The sequence below is a fragment of the Vanacampus margaritifer genome, chromosome 6, assembly GCF_051991255.1.
Source record: "Vanacampus margaritifer isolate UIUO_Vmar chromosome 6, RoL_Vmar_1.0, whole genome shotgun sequence".
In the NCBI taxonomy this organism is placed as follows: Eukaryota; Metazoa; Chordata; class Actinopteri; order Syngnathiformes; family Syngnathidae; genus Vanacampus; species Vanacampus margaritifer.
In genome coordinates this window covers 1,995,764-2,011,730 of record NC_135437.1, presented here as the reverse complement: position 1 = coordinate 2,011,730, position 15,967 = coordinate 1,995,764, and the positions used below count along the sequence as shown (strand labels likewise).

Below are 15,967 nucleotides of genomic sequence, written 5' to 3'. Positions count from 1 at the left end.
GCCCCGACCCAACATGAGGCACGGAGCTCTCTTTTTATCCAATTTTTATTTTATCGTAGCAAGTTTTGTGTTGTGAAATATTAATGTTGAGTTATTTATCACTAAGACATTAAAAATATGAAGAAACATTGATGTGATTTATTTTTCTTTCTCTTTTTTTTTTTGGTTCACTGGCCATCTGGCCACACTTAGCTGCAATGATCACGACCTTGCTGAAAATGTTAGTATGCAGGCCTATATGTATATAAGTAAATGTTGTTGTCCAACATCCATCCATCCATTTTCTTAACCTCTTTTCCTCACAAGGGTTGCATAAGTTATTGTACCCTTGCTACATCCCCACTGTAGCTAGACAGATAAACTCCCCAATGAAACACCAGCCGATGAATCCTGCAACTTTATTCACCGAGGAGATGATTCAAGAGGGTGTAAAACTGAAACAACCAACACAAAAACACGTACATTCTGTTGTGAAATAAAATACAATAAAAGGTTGTGCCCCACCTGTTTGCTGTATGCTAAACCACACACCGAGTTAGCATGTGTAATGATTATATGGATTTTGTAATCTATTGCGTTGTTCAAATAAATTATAAATGAGATCGATGAAGAAGTTTCTTGCAAGTTTTTATTCCAAAAGCTTTTGAAGACACACACAGGAACCTCCTCACTGCAAAAGGTGATCGCTGCCCAGAGTGTGTGTGTGTGTGACAATCTTGTGGCATCTTTATACAACAGTTCTTTAGAATCAGGCGGGGCTGAGTCTAAAGAATATACTCTCCTTTGAACCTCTAGAAAAAACAGTACTTCCTGACCAGAGTCTTTGATGTAGAGAGATTCTGGTCCCTATACATTTTTATGACAGTAAAGGAATATAAGAGTTTGTGTTGAGTGGGGGTGAAATACAGGATGTGTGTGATGCACGTGGGCGTGTTAGGAATGGAAGGTTGCCAACAAAGGATGCTAATTGCAGGGGGAGATGCAGAACCGTGATAAGATCAAAGTAGGTTATAAACCACATTTGTTTGAGACCGTGGCGGAAAAGTACAAAACAGGAGAAGCCACCCAGTGACCTGCGGATGAAGATCGGCCAATGAGAAGCAAGCTAAAGTTAAACTGCAGAAAACACATAGCCAATAGAATAATGCCAGGATGCCTTTGTTTCTGTGTCATTTAAATATTGTGTAGTATAACTATTCACTGGGGCAACTCGGAGACGACTACGTCTGCTGTTTGAGACAGAGGCGTATAGAATTGTATTGATAGGGACCCGGGACCCCAGCTGTGATGTATTAGATTTGAGTGTTAGGAATAAATCCACTCGTGTGTGAAAATGCCGGCTTCCTGATACCTTTCTATTGCAGAACGAGCATGCTATTGTTGGATGGGTGATAGTTTGGTAAGGTCACAAATTGGAGTCAGATTATTAACTTAAATTTATATTAATATAGAAATAAATTCCAACAATTATGGTGACCCCGACGTGATGCAAGAGAGGTAAAAAAGAAGTCTGGGACTTCGAGAAAACCACAAGAGTCTGGGACTCGAGGATCTGGGATCCAAGTCCACACCAGGTGACGACCTGAAAAAGCCACACGTCCGATCGGCTTTCCTCTTGGGCCCATACTCAAACAAGGTGAGCAGATTCCTTTTGTTTAAATTCTGCACATTGGCAACGCTAAATTATGAGAGGAAGGAATGTGGGACGTGTTAGTAGGGTATAAAATCTGGGATTTACCTACTCGAATAAGTTTGGAACTGTTCGTGGTTTGATACGGTTTAAAATCTGGGATTTACGTATAAAGTGTGGACATTAGTAGGGTATAAAATCTGGGATTTACCTACTAGAATAGGTCGCAACTATTCGTGGTTAGATACGGTGTAAAATCTGGGATTTACGTATCGATACGGTTTAAAATCTGGGATTTACGTATCAGTGTGGAAGCGGTGTGAATGTAAAAACTAAAATTAAACTGCAAGAGAAGTGATTAGGACACGTGCGAGTGGATTTAAGGATGGCGGAGAAGAGAAAGTGTGATGAGGGTCTCGGGTCCCCTGAAGTCTGGTCGGAGATTAATGGTCATTACGCTAAGCTGGAATCACAGTTGATTAGTGGAATAGAAAGTAAGAGAATTAAGAAGGAAAGAGAACGGTGTCAGAAGTTGTTTTGGAAATTAAAGAAGGATGAATTGTTTCGCGGAGAACCTGGAACGTGGGATATGTCGAAGTTAGCGCGGCAGTTACAGGAAAAGGAGAGCAGAATGTTGGCAAATATTCAAGATATGGAGGAGGAACAGAGCCGAGTTGGATGGCGAAAGCGTCATAAACTCAGAAAAGAAGTTAAAAATGTAGAGAATGATAGACGGGGCATTCACCAATTGGCGACTATTGCGACTGCGCTGGCAGCGATAAGAGAGGAAAAGAAAGAGGAAAAGAAAGAGGAAAAGAGAGAGGAAAAGAGAGAGGAGGAAGTGATTGATAAGGGAGAAAAGGCGGAATGTTTTAGAGGCGTTTATCCACAGTTGCCGAGCTCGGGACAGTATGTATTTGCGCCCCCTCCGTATCCGACGGCGTCAGTGATGGCCCCCGTAGTTACTTTGGGGGGCAGAATGGTTTTAGATGTGGAAGATGACGGGTCACGGATGACGCCAGCAACAATAAAGTTGATCGAACAGGCTGTGAATAATGAGAGGAAAAGGCTGCGGGGGAGTGAGTCACCCGTGCGCATGTCAGGGGCGGTGTTAGCAGGAGAGGGGGGCACCACTAGTGCAGGGGATAAGAGGACTCCGAAGCTGATAAGGGAGGAGGCACAGGGGAAGTTGTTTGATGGACAGAAGGTGCAGACTGAGGAAAGAGGGATGTTAGAGAAAATGGTGACAGGGACACAGAGACGGGGGCAGGCAACGCCCAGCAACGCGGATCACCGCGAGGGGGAAGTGGAGAGTGATGAGAAAAGTGCAGAAGTTAAGTGAATGGAAGTGTAAGTTTGTTTAAGACAGTGATTTTTAAGTGTGTGAAAAAAAGGGTGAAAAAGAATGGTAAGCAGGAAATCTGCATATTTTGAAAGGATGGGGGCCGTGAGCTGCTGTTTTAAGAAGATGGTGATTTGTACTGTTGTCTGTTAAAATTAAATTAAACTAAATAAAAAGGAAAGGGGGTGTGATAAGTTTAGTCCTCTCTCCCATTGTCTCCATTTGGGAGACTTGTAGTCTGTTGTGTGTGTGAATAACAGGGGTCGTCTAAGGCTAAATCAAATTGTTCCTGTTATGCGGAAGGACATAGAGGTCTAGGTGTGAACTACAGGCCACTCTCATATTATTTTTAAAATCAGATCTGTGTAATATAGTTGAATAAGTAATAAAACCAAATTTTAATTGAAATAGACTTTTCATTTTTGATTTTTATATTTCCCCTGCATCTCTGATAACTTATCCGTAGGTGTGAAAATGATTTAACCTTTGTCTTTATCTGAGTCCCATTCTAGAAGTCTGGAAAGGACTTCCATCCAAGTGGCCAGGGTGACTAACAGCTGTCACATGTTTCTTAAATTTGAGGTAACACGTAATGAAGATGTCTATGGTAGACATATGCGTAAATATAGTACTACTACTTGCTATAGTGTAGTGATCAAATTCAAATAAAACCACAAAATGAATAAATTAGGGGTTTGGAAAACAAAATATTTTGGGGGAATTTTTTATTTTATTTTGTCTTGGAAATTGAATGACAACAAGCAGTGTTCTCTTGCTATGATCTCATCTCCCTCTGTCTGTTCCGAGTGTATAAATGTTTCAGGCAGGTTCAATCTTTGACTGAAAGGTGTTTCACTTGGGTGACTCAACCGAAAAGTGCTGGAAATGGAATGAACAGCATTCTCCTGCTATGCTTGATGTTCAGAGTGGAAGGCGAACTGAACAATGGTCACTTTCGGGGGGGGGAAGTGACCACACGGACTGCAAAAAGGATGGTACACTGTAAATCCGCTCGTCCTGTGACTGTTCAATGACTCTTATGCATTGTTTGAGCATAATGTCCAGCAACTTTTTGAGCAGACAGGATAACCATCGATTCTGTCATGATGAACTTTTCCTGAGAACTCCAGTACACAAAGCCCAGTGCCCACTTTGAACTTTGCCCTGCATAAACTGCTATCGACAAGGACAGGAAGGAATATGAACTACAGTTGTGGACTCAAAGTTCTGGAATCATCTGAGTGTGGTGCCTGAGGTCGTATGTTGTATTCTGTTTGTAGACATTTGCACTCTGTACTATGTCAGAAAGGAAATGTGATCTATAGCAACGCAGTTTCGGAAATTGAGAACAGCTTATGTGAATTAGGGTAGTATAAAATTTAGTCTAATCTTTAAATACTATATTTTCCGTTGTTTGATGCTTGTTGAATTTGGCCTTCTATTATTTTCCCATTTCTCTTTTATAACTTTGGCTTCTCAGAGTGGACTCAGATATGGAACACTTATGGCGAATTTGCTGGTTAAATTTTTAATTTTTGATTTAGGTTGCAGCACTGATTTTTGATTGGGTCATGATCTGCAAAGTTCCCTGCTGTGTTTTTACAAAGCCCCCACTACTCTGTAGAAGAGGTGAGGTTAGTTAGCATTTTAAGAATACTTTTTGGTTGGTGTAAAGTAGGGATTTTGTTTTGTTTTTCTGATTATAACTCATTTCTTTTATTAGTTGAGATGGCAGATATTTGGAAGATTCGTGACCTGCAATAGATTAATGGGGTTATTTTAAATCTTTTTTTCATCTCTTCCTGACCCTAAAAGTCCTCCGCTGCAGTATCTTAATTTACATCTGCTTAAGTTGGTTGTTTTTCTAATCTACAGGATTCAAATTTACATTACAAACTCTTGCCTCAAAGGCTTTTGTTTTTATGGCTCCTGGCTAGCTCAGCTGGAGATCTTTTTATAGTTCTGGTGTTGGCCAAATTGTCACAATTTGGTTGTTTTTTAATCTACAGGACACAAGGTGTCTGTTTTTCCTCTTTGAAGCAGCAATTTGGAAGCCGTTGCCGTTTTCACATTCAGGTCTGAAATGATCAAAATTGATCTTTATCAGATGGGGGAATGACTGGTCTGTCTGTGTATGGTTGAAAAGGAAGTCTGATGTGAGAATGACTGGTCTGTCTGTGTATGGTTGAAAGGAAGTCTGATGTGAGAATGAAGTTAGGTGTGAGGAATTTACAGGCAGCGAATGAAGAGGATGGGAGTTGGAAAAATAAGTTCTACAAAGATGACAAAAGACGACCCTTATAGCAGAAATACGGTAAGTATGTTCCATCTCAGAAACAATTGAAAAGTATAATTTCTAGAGCCCATGGAATATGCCATTTAGGTGTGGAAGGAACATTGACACACCTGGGTGACATTTTTTCATGAGACAAGTTGTTAAAAATGAACTGCAGTGTTTATTTAAGGTATAAGTATAAATCTCTTCTCAGACTGTTCATGGCCCGGCCGGACATGAATAGTTCTGAGTTAAGATGATGTTGTTTTTAAATGATTTACACTGCTATAATAAGAAACCAGCGTTAAAAATACAGAAATTTGATGTACGACAAAGAGCAACATTATGCTCAAGCATTGGAGCTGTGGATTGAGACCACAGGTAAACACCCAGGCAGCTACCCTGAAGCTGAGATGATGTTCAGGACGGCGATGCTGAACGGCCTCCCAAATGAGGTGCAAGCGATTATGAGAATTGACAAAAGGGGTACCATTACTCACAGTTGCGCCCGGCCCCAGACTTTGTGCCTGCCAATGGTGAGCTTAAAGATTGACTGCCCGGACGGGCAGGTCAAGAGAGGGAATGTGTCGATGGCGAGAATTGGATCAAAATCGGACTCGGAAGTGTCGGAACAAAAACGACGACGATGCAAATGTTTAACTTTATTGACTATTTTGTTTGCAGGCTTGTGCTTTGTGTGGACTATGTTAGCGTTTGAACATATGGTGCGGGATGATAGAAGTGATGGAACGAAAGGAGAACGAGTGATGGTGTATCATTCCTGTAATGGAACGGTATGGTATGAAGCAGAGCAAGATGGTGGTAAGACGCTGACACAGACACAACAACTACTGTTAAATCTGAAGTGTAAACAACCGACACAGGTGAACACTTGGGTGACAATTTTCAACTGGACTCAACAATGGCTTGATTTGTTAGATAAATTGGACAATTATCAACCACAGTACCAGGACTGGTCCTTGGTACGCCCACAGGAACCTAGAAGGAGAAGAGAGGTAAAGTCAAAAAATAAGGGGGAGAAAAAGGGCTACCAGAATTGGATGATAGGCTGGGCATATAATAATTCGGTGAGAATAACAGTGGCCCCTAATACGAAGACCCAAGTAAATATACCAATAAAGGCACTGAGAGGGTTTCGGGAAGCGTGGTATACACCAGTGAAGGCAGTCATGTCATTAGTAACTGGAGACATGTTCCCTGGTTACTGGTGGTATATGACAGCACATGTGACAATGTGGGGATGGGATTCCGTGGTTACCACACAGGCGGGTGATTATTGGACACCATCAAAGAATAAAATTGCTAAGTATTTCCATAATAAGATTCTCCTGAGAAAAGAAGGGGAGATATTGAAATTAACAATTGCAATGGGTAATAAGTCAATTGCGCCACCACACCAAGAAGTGTTAGTGCTAAACACATCATGTTGGGGGTTTAAGTTGTGGGTATATTCGTCTGGAAAAGATCCATATTTTCCAATTATCATTTGTGAGAATGGGACTATGATAAAAGGGGAAGCACCGGTAGTAAATAATTATACCCGTCGAACGGGTACCACGGCCAAAACAATGACGACAGTAGATGACTGGTTTATGAGTCACACAGGTATTTCTATGGTCACTAATAATTGGCTCCTGATGGCTGAACAGGCCGCTAAGAATACTAACGAGGATTGTTTGGTATGTTTAGGTGCAAGACCAGTTTTGAAAATTATGGCAGCAACTGTTGTATCCAAAACCTGTCTCTTTGGTTTCCTGTATAACAAAACTCTCCAAGGAAAGTGCAGCCAATTGGATTCGGCCTTTCCACTGACAAATATGGAAAAGCAAAAGCCCATTTTTGACATCCATGTTGCACAACAAAATTTTACCTGCCTAAAGTTACATGGGAGTGGCCCTGGGATTGGAAACATCCAGGAGTCATGGTGTAATGAAAATGTGTCTTTGCCAGCAGGAATACCTCTCGCTCGTGCTGATGTTTGGCTGTGGTGTGGAGAGAGAGTGTTGTACGATAGGCTTCCCCCCAATGCCTCAGGTAAGTGCGCCCTAGTAACGCTGATCATGCCAATAAGTGTGACAGCATTAGACATGGCTAGGATAAATTGGGAAGGAGTTAGACAGTGGGGAAGAATCCCCTTCCTTGGGAGGAAGAAAAGGGACATGCAAGAATGGTTGAATGCAGGAGACCCCACATACATAGATGCAATTGGAGTTCCGAGAGGGGTCCCTGATGAATACAAATTGGTGGATCAAGTGGCAGCAGGATGGGAGAGTATTTTTCTGTTTATTACAGTAAACAAAAATGTGGACCGGATTAATTATGTCCACTACAATGTCCAACGATTGGCGAACTTTACCACCTCGGCACTCCAGGCAGTGCACGAGCAATTAGCAGCCACGTCTCTTATGGCATTCCAAAATAGAATGAGTTTAGATATGGTGTTAGCTGAAAGAGGAGGAGTGTGTGGTATTTTTGGGGAGCAGTGTTGTACTCTGATCCCCAACAATACATCTCCTGATGGTCGCCTTACTAAGGCATTGGAGGGTCTGCGCACGCTAAGTAATAAAATGAAAGAGCATTCAGGCTATCATGGTGTTATGCGGATGTTGTTATATTCCATGTATCAGATCATTGACTGTTAAGACAATTGAACGCACGTTGGGGCCACTACAGCCGGGTGGTCAGTATATGATGATCCCTCAGAAGGACCCCCAGGAAGCGGAGACAGCGGTGGCCCTCCGGGAGTCCGGGATGTGAGTATGTGAAGTTAGCCTCAGGGATCTGAGGCCATGAGAAAGAATGAAATTTTATACTGATTTTCTACTAGAATGAAATTTTTTACTAATTTTTAGTTGTTTATTGATTTATAGCTCATGTTTAACAATAAAAAACAAGGTATTCGAGTGATGACCTCAGTCGTCTGAGGTCATGAGAGGGATTAAAGGAATATAAGAGTTTGTGTTGAGTGGGGGTGAAATACAGGATGTGTGTGATGCACGTGGGCGTGTTAGGAATGGAAGGTTGCCAACAAAGGATGCTAATTGCAGGGGGAGATGCAGAACCGTGATAAGATCAAAGTAGGTTATAAACCACATTTGTTTGAGACCGTGGCGGAAAAGTACAAAACAGGAGAAGCCACCCAGTGACCTGCGGATGAAGATCGGCCAATGAGAAGCAAGCTAAAGTTAAACTGCAGAAAACACATAGCCAATAGAATAATGCCAGGATGCCTTTGTTTCTGTGTCATTTAAATATTGTGTAGTATAACTATTCACTGGGGCAACTCGGAGACGACTACGTCTGCTGTTTGAGACAGAGGCGTATAGAATTGTATTGATAGGGACCCGGGACCCCAGCTGTGATGTATTAGATTTGAGTGTTAGGAATAAATCCACTCGTGTGTGAAAATGCCGGCTTCCTGATACCTTTCTATTGCAGAACGAGCATGCTATTGTTGGATGGGTGATAGTTTGGTAAGGTCACAAATTGGAGTCAGATTATTAACTTAAATTTATATTAATATAGAAATAAATTCCAACAACAGGATGAGTTGAGGCGCAGAGCGCTCAGCCCCTCAACGTCCCCCCGCTAAATAAACAGGAACCTTTTGGTCCCCTTGTGCTGTTCCAGGAACAGAGAGGAGACTTCAAATAAAGATGAGATCCAAAGCAATCCTTATCACACCCTTTCCTAAACATCTGGTGACTGGGTTAACATAGTAATATCTACTTCTGTGTAGATATGTATAACTAAATTGAAACAGTTAAAATATAAATTGAAACAGTTAAATGTAAATTGAAACAGTTAAATGTCAACAATCCATCAATTGAACTTGAAAGAGTTCAAACCGGCCATTTAAACCTTAAAAACTATTTTTAGAGAAAAATTCCAGCGGGATCTTCTTCTGATGTCACGACTGCGGGCATTACTGGAGAAACCACGGATTCCACCATCATAGAAGAAGTCTTATTTCGTACATCCTGTTTTTCAATAGCTGCAGTAATAATTCTTTGGCAAAGAGAACAAATACATGGAATACAACAACAACCGCATGTAGTTAAAAACGCAGCTAATACAGCAACAGAAATCAGAATTGAGGAAACTAAAGTTATATAGCGGCCAAAAACATGCATCCAATTGTCCCATACTGAAGTGTCTATACCAGAATGCTCTTTCATTTTTTTATTAAGTGTCCGGAGTCCTTCAATTGCGACAGTTGCCGTATTATTTGGAATAAACGTACGACATTGATCTCCAAACATTGAGGAAACTCCGCCCCTTTCTGCCAGCAACATATCAGGGGCAATACGATTTTGAAATGCCATCAAAGATGTAGCCGCTAACTGGCTGTGTACAGCGTCAAAACCAGATTGAGTCCAATTTCCTAGCCTTTGAACATTATAATGTACATAATTAATTCTATCTACGTTTTTGTTAATTGTACACCACCAGCAAATTAGAGATTCAAATCCTGAAGCTATTTGATCAACCAATTTATATTCATCCGGAATGCCTCTAGGTACCCCAAGTGCATCTATATAGGTGGGAACAGTTTGCTCCTGCCAAAAAGAACGTTTGACTCTGTGAAAAGGAGAAGATTTTGGTTTCCAAATATCAATCATTTGTAAAAGGTTATCAACAGATGTGGGGAAAACTTGTACTGGCAGAAGGAGGGTGATGAGAGCACAATATCCTTGCACATTAATCGGTAACTTAACAAATATTCGGTCAGCCCCGCACCACCACCAAATGTCCGCTCTGGATTGCGGTTGAAATTTCCATCCAACATCTATCGCTGAAATGCAGAGAGTGATGTGATTTAATTTTCCCAATTTTTCCCCAGTGCCTGTCAGTTTAATACATGAAAAATTACCCTCCGCAACTTTATTTGAAAATATTGGTTTAGTTGTCTGCCAATTTACGAGCGGATACATCTTGTCCCATCTTGAGCATTTAACATTGGGGACAGTTTTATTCATAAGTTCCATTACACACTGATCCTCTATTTTAGCAGGGATTACTCGCAATAAAGGTCGTGGTCCCACGCACAGTACACAGTTATTTCCAGAGGCATGCGCTGCTTTGTTTGCCAGCAGTAGCCAATTATTACTGCCGCCGGACAATCCTGTTGTAGCCCGAAACAACTCAACTACACCATCAATTGATACACTAACAGCTTCTACCCCAGTTTCTCTTGCGTATTTAGTCATTTTTGGTTGTTCTAACTTACTCATAGTTTTATCTACACAAATTAAAATTGAAAAATAGGGATCAGCTCCGGAGAACCATGCCCATAACAATAGACCAAAACAGGAGGTATTATTTAAAGTTACATTAGGTGGCCGCATATTTCCATCAGGAAGAGCAAAAGTCAATTCGAGTTGACCTCCCATTTTACGTAGCGTTACCCTTTTGCTAAAGAAAATTGCCTCCACGCTTGATCCCGGTGGCCAGTATCGTCCGCTCTGGGTGGTTACAAAAGCACTCCAGTCTAGTCGTAAAACATGTCCTGTCAAATACCACCAATATTTAACCCAAAGACTACCTTTTGTTTGCCTCCCACTTTTAAATCCCTTCAAAGATTTAATCGGAATTTTAAAAGTGGAATTTGTGTTCGGGGCAAGTGTCAAAGCAATTGAGTTATTATACGTCCAGGATATGATCCAGGGAATGTGTGGGGATTTACTATCTCTTTTAACACGATGTGTTGCAGTTACATTAAAATTTGCATCTAAAGGCTTCCAAAAGTACCAGAATGACATACTGTAACAATCAACATGAGCAAAATTGTCGCAAAATTGGCGCAAAATTGTCGCAACAACAATTAATTGTCGAAGCCATCTCGTGATGTATTCTTTGAATGACAAGGGCGTTTGTCAGCTGTTTTTTTTTTTCCTGGGGCGTTGTCAGCTTCTTTCAGAAGCCTGGGCGACTGCCAGAGATCCAGGATTGGTCACTGGGATTATCTTCCCAAAATGTGACCCAATTGCGGAATAATGCTTCGAAAAAGCACTTGACATCAGCCTCCTCGCACAGCAGCTTCCTCGAACAGCAGCTGGATACTGGGAGTAGGCGTGGTTCTCCAGTTGCGTCGAACCAGAACCAGCGGGCTTTGTGGAAGTCAGATGAAACCAGGTGTCGCCTTTCTTATGCAAACGCACTGCACAAGACGTTCTCTCCGTGATTCTGAACGGTCCAGTCCATCTAGGAGCACACCATTTTCGTTTAGTAACTTTTAACCACACATATTCACAATTATTTATTTCTGAAGGAACATCTGGTTGTTTATTCATTAGCTTGGAGAATGTAGATACTATCTGTTTAAGTACTGGAGGTCCTGCAATTTGTGACTCTCCCAGCGGAATATTAGGAGCCGGAAATGGTCTGTTTTTGTGACCTTCAAACGGAGTCCAACCTTTAGCTGAATTTAATGACATTCGTACATTCATTAATGCAATAGGAAGAGCTTGTAGCCAGTTTAATTTTGATGAGGCCAGTGCTTTAGCCAATTTTTCTTTAATATTTCTATTCATTCGTTCAACTTGTCCTTGAGATTGAGGATGATATACAGAACCAAATATATGTTTTAGTCCTAATGCTTTTTCCACTTCCTGTAAATGTTTGTTTCTGAAATGGGTTCCATTGTCTGATCTAAGTTTTCTGGGAAACCCATGTGATGGTATGTAATGATTAATCAAATGTTTCACCACAACATCTGCTGTTTCAGATTTGCAGTGATATGCCTCAGGCCATCCTGAAAATGAATCTACTATCACCAATAGATATTGGTAACCTTCCACTGGCTTTAACATGTCAGTAAAATCCATTGAAATGACTTGTCCCGGAGCAGTCACTTCTGGATCGTGGGTACCAGGAGGAGGTTTAGATGTAGGCATACTGTTGAATTTATTACAAACAGTGCAATCCTGTAGTTCACTTTTGACAATTTGCCTCATGTAAGGATGTGACCAGTTACTCAGTCGTCTTAATGTTTCGTCTACACCAACATGGCATATTCCATGGGCTTCAGAAATTAGAATTTTTAATTGTTTCTGTGATGGGATATATTTACCTTTTCTCTTCCAAATACCTTCCCCATCCTGTTCAGCACCTCTCGAAATCCAAACGTTTTTTTTCCTCCGGGCTGGCTTTCTCCTGCCACAGTTTGATCGTTTGGGGATTTATCTCTTCTCCGTCTCCCAATTCACCCTCGCTCACCATCAATTGAAGTGTTGTGTGGTAGCTGGCTGCCTGTTTAGCGGCCTTATCAGCGGAATCATTTCCTACTGAGACAAAATCATTATTTTTTGAATGTCCCTTGCATTTTATCACAGCTACTGCTTTGGGCAGTAGCAAGGCGTCTTTCAAATCAAAAATGTCTTGATGGTGTTTGATAGGTGTCCTTGAAGCAGTCATGAAGTCATTTCTTTGCCATTCTTTGATGGCCGTATGTACAACTACATGTGCATACGCGGAGTCAGTGTATATGTTCACAGTCTTATCTTTTGCTAATTTCAATGCAGTTGTCACAGCCACTATCTCTGCTCGTTGAGCTGACTGAGGCCCTGTAAGTCTCTCTGCCACTTTTAGGTCAAAAGTTGTTCCAGTTATCTATGTTACAGCAAAACCTGATTGTAGTCCGTTTTCACCCTTGAAACAACAGCCGTCTGTGAATAACGTCAGGTCTGGGTCGTTTAATGGGATTTCATAAAGATCTTTTCTCAGTGAATTATCTTCTAGAATTTGCTTAGTGCAGCAGTGAGGTTGCCCTTCTAGCATGCCGACTGCCATATTTGTCCCCTCGTGTGTAAACAAAATGTGCAGTTGTGTCAAGACTGATTCAATCTTTCTCTGTCGTCCCCCTGTCATAGTAAATGCTTGGCTGGTATTGTCAACGGATGATGTAAAACGATATTAGATGGGTTTTTTTATCACGCGCGCAAGTGCTGAAGCAAAAGCTGCGCATACATGGTGACGCTGTTCATATTCTTCAAGAGGTGTTGATGCATAAAGACAAACATGACAAACAACACGGCTAATGACAAAAACTGTTTTAGCATAACAAAAGAGGTCTCAGCATCATGAGCTCAAACAAGAACATGTGACAGGTTTCTCATCCCTTTTTCATTCACTACCAAATGAAAGATTGGACTCTCAGCTTTCATCAGAAAAAAAAGTTTGTTTCTACCTTATTCCGTTCTTCAGTAATCAACAATAGAAAATGGTTACTTTCACCGAAATTCTCTCTTTTGAAACAAAAAACGGAGAAAAAGAGCTTTTTGTGAAACGATGTTATTTCATGCACTCTAGTGAATTGTACACTTCTTTTTGTCCATGAATGATGCCACAAACACCTAAATAGTGCTTTACTTCTGTAAGACGCTTTCACCAACAATGAAAAAGTGTTTTTTGATTGCAAAATACGTTTATTTCCATTCAACAGTGTAACAATTTGACAAAACAATTTCGCAAACTATTTACAAATGTGTGCAACTGTGGTACTACTTACAATTATGTGGATGTTTCAAATACAGTTTTTCCTTTTGTAACGCTCTCCTGTGCAAGGAGACGCCAGGACTCGCACAACAGTTTACTTTCACTTTCACATTGGTCCGTTTTGCGTGCAAACGTTACACTTTCTTGACGGCCTTTTTTTCCGGGGAATAAAAAGCAAGTAGCAGACTGTACACACTTCCTCCGATGAATATGCATTGGACTCGGGGCACTCTCCGTCGTCCGATCGAACGTCCGCCTGTGCGTGCTCGGTTGCGCTCCGCGTTACGACACCGTCATAGCCGCCGCATCAGCGGTTCCAATTTCGCCGTCAAGCTCGGATTCACCTTCATCATCATCGATATCAATGTACTATTTTAGCGTTGGTCGATGCCTTTCGTCTTGTAAGTGTAGAGCTGCTTGCAAACGCTCGCCATTGCCCGTTCCCTCCTCCATCTAGCTCCATCTAACGTCTTCTACTGCCGCGTCAATGCTTTCCAACCACGGAGTCACCATCATCTTCATCATCGTCATCAACAATGTGCTTTTTTAGCGATGCTTTTGGTCTTTGAAAAAAACGGCTCTGGCGTTAGCTCCTCGCGACCGGCCGCCATTTTTCCTTTGTTTTCCATTCTGATCTCCTGCTCAACGCTCTAGCTCCGCCTCTACTGACGCCCACCCGATCTTGTCAAAAGAGAGTCATCGCTGCCCTCTAGGGGCCAAAAATAGTCATTAGGCTCAAAAAACCTGCTTAAAACTTTCAGGAGAGCTCCGCAAGCCTTCCCAGCACCCGTTTCAAAAAAAAAAAAAAAAAAAAATGGGAGGACGTCTTTTAACGTCTTTGGCGCTCCTCTGTAGGTTTTTGCAGAACGTCATTTAACGTCTTTGGCAGTAAAAGAGTTAATTATATTCAAGTAGTATCTAATAATATATTAAATCAGTGACATCTCACTTATGGTATCACAATTCAACAGATCAAATTTATTCAGCAACGTTGCACATCACTCCTCCAAAAAATAAAATAACCACAGACGAACACAAATATCTCCAATATCTGCACGGATCTCACAAAATAAAATACACCGTTACTTCGTCGAATAATAAGTTATATCTAGATCTACCGATTTCTTCGCGAAGCGGCTAAACACAACAAAAATAACAAACAACAAAAACAAACATAGCCGTCCACTTCAATCTGTCCAATGCTGTCTCAATCACAGCAGCGCCAAATCCAACGTGACGGTACTTCCGTAAAGAAGACCGTCACCACTTACATATAGTTCAAATGTGTAGGAAAATCCAAAATTCAACCTTTTGGTCTCCTTGTGCTGTTCCAGGAAGAGAGAGGAGACTTCAAATAAAGATGAGATCAAAAGCAATCCTTATCACACCCTTTCCTAAACATCTGGTGACTGGGTTAACATAGTAATATCTACTTCTACACATGTATAACTACATGGAAACAGTTAAAATATAAATTGAAACAGTTAAATGTAAATTTGAAACAGTTAAATGTCAACACATGCTAACGTTCACTAGCTAACGCGCTAACCGTTAGCTCGATGCTAATAGTAAATAAACGTTTCTAGCATCTCTTTAATGCAAACGATTAACCCCTCTAATGTATAATGCTCAACATTTCACACAAAACATTTTTATATACATCACATACAGGCTGTGCTTGGCTCGAGACCTGAGGACACGGAGCTGCACTCAGTCTGCGTAGCTTCCTGAGACGTCGCTTAACAGGAAGTGCTTAACCAACAACATCCTATCTTCTTTTCACAATAAACGTAACGTTATTTTGCAAATTAAAGCAGCTCTGTAAGTATAGAAACAAACATAAACAATACATGGCTCTTCAGAAGTCAGCACATAAGTGCATCTGTGAGTTTTTGGTGTGGCATTGTGCAGCGTGGCATGGCAAGTCTGTAAAATATAGAGTATTTGTAAAAAACAAGCCGGGGAAACTGCAGTAGACTGGTACAAGGGACAGTCTAAAACACTTAACATATTAGTACTGCTGTCACTATCGAATTTTTTTTTTGAATCGATTAATATATCGATTATTCAATCGATTAATCGAGTAATCTGATTCATTTAAATTTTGCATTAAAGTGTATTACAAAAGCATTTTTTCCCTGACTGCTGTTTATTTACCAGTGATTTTGTGTTTATTTCGTACTTTGTATTCATTCAGTGATTA

At 41.0% G+C, this 15,967-nt stretch overlaps 1 long non-coding RNA gene across 1 annotated transcript; it reads left to right on the top strand.

Moving 5' to 3' along the window:
- Positions 1 to 5,037: 5,037 nt before the first annotated feature.
- On the top strand, positions 5,038 to 8,676 carry LOC144053561 (uncharacterized). Its single transcript, XR_013294475.1, has 2 exons — positions 5,038 to 6,131; positions 6,874 to 8,676. It is a non-coding gene; the product is annotated as an uncharacterized LOC144053561 (long non-coding RNA).
- The last annotated feature ends 7,291 nt before the right edge of the window (positions 8,677 to 15,967 follow it).